The 2,500-nt window shown below is 47.6% G+C and overlaps 1 protein-coding gene across 1 annotated transcript in view; it reads left to right on the forward strand.

Annotated features, from left to right (window-relative positions):
- Positions 1-865: 865 nt before the first annotated feature.
- Positions 866-2,500, forward strand: part of grin2ca (glutamate receptor, ionotropic, N-methyl D-aspartate 2Ca) — an 86,787-nt gene continuing 85,152 nt past the window's right edge. The window contains exon 1 of the mRNA XM_032538175.1: positions 866-2,103. The gene's annotated coding sequence lies outside the window, so the exon portion shown is untranslated. The remainder of the gene's footprint in view (positions 2,104-2,500) is intronic.

Below are 2,500 nucleotides of genomic sequence, written 5' to 3' on the forward strand. Positions count from 1 at the left end.
TTCAACAGCTTTGGGATAAACTGTAACGCTGACTGTGAGCCAGACGTTATCACCCACCATTAGTGTTGTACTTTACTCATGCTCTTGTTGCAGCCAGATTCAAAAGCCTTGTGGACATCTTGACACCAAAAGAGTGGAGGAAGAATAATGCCAAAGGTTTTGGAATGAATCGTTAGGGTGTCCACATACTTACGGCCATGTAGTCTATGCACTGAGCGGGAATAACTGGTGGACAAACTATGTTAAGGCAACACTGTTTCTAAACCACCTCAAACTAATATTTGGTATGTCTGTACTGTAATTCCTTGCAACATATCCTCTGACATGTGCCCTGATACTGTCGGTCAGTCAGGCTCTAGTCCCACATTGACAGACTTTACTCCACAACGCTGTGAAGTAAGGTCCGGCCCCACACATATACTCCTGGATAGTATAGAAAAACGGTCTGGGTAGTTTGCAAGAGAGTATAGAGTATAAAAATACTCTAAATGCATACACAGGCACATACAGGTCATTCTTTGAGATACAAGTACAACAATAGGAAGGAAAAGGTGAGCAGGGACTCTGCCTGTCCCAGAGAACGTTTCAAGGACAAACCTGTTGATGTGAGCTGCGGCAAGACAGACAAGACACAGAGCGGAACAGGAGATGCCAAAAATACAAAAGAACCAGTTGACAAATGAATGGGTCCCGGGGAAGAGAGAGGAGATATGATGCATTATATTGTGATGGTGGAAAAAGAGGCTGTCGTAACAGCAGAGGGAGGGAAATAAACGGGAGGGGTGGAGGAAGAGAAACACAGAAGAGGGAGGGAGAATGAGAGGATAAATCCTTACTACATAATGATTAGAGCTCACAAGCCCTTCCTGTGACACGGAGTGTAGGAGTCAGGATTACAGCCGGCCAGTGAAGCCGGAGTGACAGCTCTGCTGACGGAGAAAGCACAGGTAGGAAAAGACAAACAGGACAACAAGTGCAGTTAACTCAAGATCCAAACAAACAAGGTGTGTGTCATGGGAAGGCACGGGGCGGATCCAAGCTAAACAGACATTTAAGAAAGATATTTCCAAAACTCCAGTGGCTGACTCGCATCTGTCCCCCTGCCCCGGCCATCTGTCGCCGGCCACCGTCAGCCTCTTCCCAGGCAGCTGGATCATTTCTTCGAGTCTTACTTTGATGGAGTGGCCACAAGCGCACCACTGGGGGGCGAAAAAGGCAGACTGGGAAATTGAGATAAGGGTCACCCTGCACAATCTGTGATAGATGGGACTCACAGTGTGGACAGGTACCTCAGCCAAATATGGAGTACATCTGTGTCTGTATGAACCGGGCAGTGGCGGACAAGACTGAGGAGCTGAATGTTGAGGATTTGTTGTTGCGCTGATATTTAAAATGGTGTGAGTTTCTGGCAGCTTGGGGAGCTTTTCTGGAGTCTCATTATCCTGCCAAGAGAGGAATTATGTTTTCCCCAGAGGTGGGCAGCTGCTGTAGACCTTAAAAAGGCAACTCCTTTAAAGACAAAGATCCACATTGACAAGTTTCTCCTCAAAGCATTCTGGGACGTCTTACCTGCATACATGAGCTAGCTGTCTTAACTTCAAATCCAACCAGGAGCATTTAGCCAAGAGCTCAAGTGCAACTGTGGACAGCACTGATTTGTTCATTTGTTTTGTTTCTCTTTTTCCTCCTCCTACTACTTCTCCTCTGGCACCTGCTCACTTCGCTCTCCCTCCATCACTCCGTCCATCCTCCTCCCGCTCCTCCTCTTCTACCCTCCCTCCCCTTTTTACCAGCGAGTGATAATGTGACCTTCTGCCAAAGTGCTGGAAACCATGCCATCGTCGCAGCGGGCTCCTCTGTTGCTGCCACTGAAATAGACTCAAACAAGTGCAGGGAGAGGAAGAGGAAGGGAGGAGGGAGAGAGAGCAAAGCAGGGAGAGGAAGAGAAGAAGAGGGCCAAAAGGGGGGAGAGAAAGAAGGAAGGTTATAGGCGAAGAGTGAGGGGAGAAAAAAGAAAAAGAAAAAAGGGAAGCAGGACAGCTGAAGCCGCAGACACGGGATGAGTGGTGACGAGCCAGGGCTGGATGTGGATTGCCAACACAGGTAACGGATCACCTTCATCTACCACTTAGTGCTGCACTTAGATGTGTCATCCCTTCACTGATCCCAACATGTATCTGTCTGCTTATGGTTACTGGTGGAATCTGCCCTTAAAATGTTCTTTTTTTCACTTTAAAAACTGAGTGCATGGAGATTCTTTCTGCTTCTTTTTGTTGCTTTTAGAGATGTGTTGTAGTTTTTAAGTAGCATTTCCCCCTCCTCCTCATCCATTCTAACTGTCAATAGAGGAATTGTCAGAGCGCAGAGGATCAGATCAAAAGCAGGACTTGACAGGATCCTTGTCGGGGGGGAATCAGGCAGCATGCTGTCTTTGGCTTTTGTGCCTGCTGTAGGTGTGTGTGGTGGCTGTAACTGTTGCTTTAACTCAGCGAGCTGCGGG

Source organism: Etheostoma spectabile, chromosome 15, assembly GCF_008692095.1.
Source record: "Etheostoma spectabile isolate EspeVRDwgs_2016 chromosome 15, UIUC_Espe_1.0, whole genome shotgun sequence".
In the NCBI taxonomy this organism is placed as follows: Eukaryota; Metazoa; Chordata; class Actinopteri; order Perciformes; family Percidae; genus Etheostoma; species Etheostoma spectabile.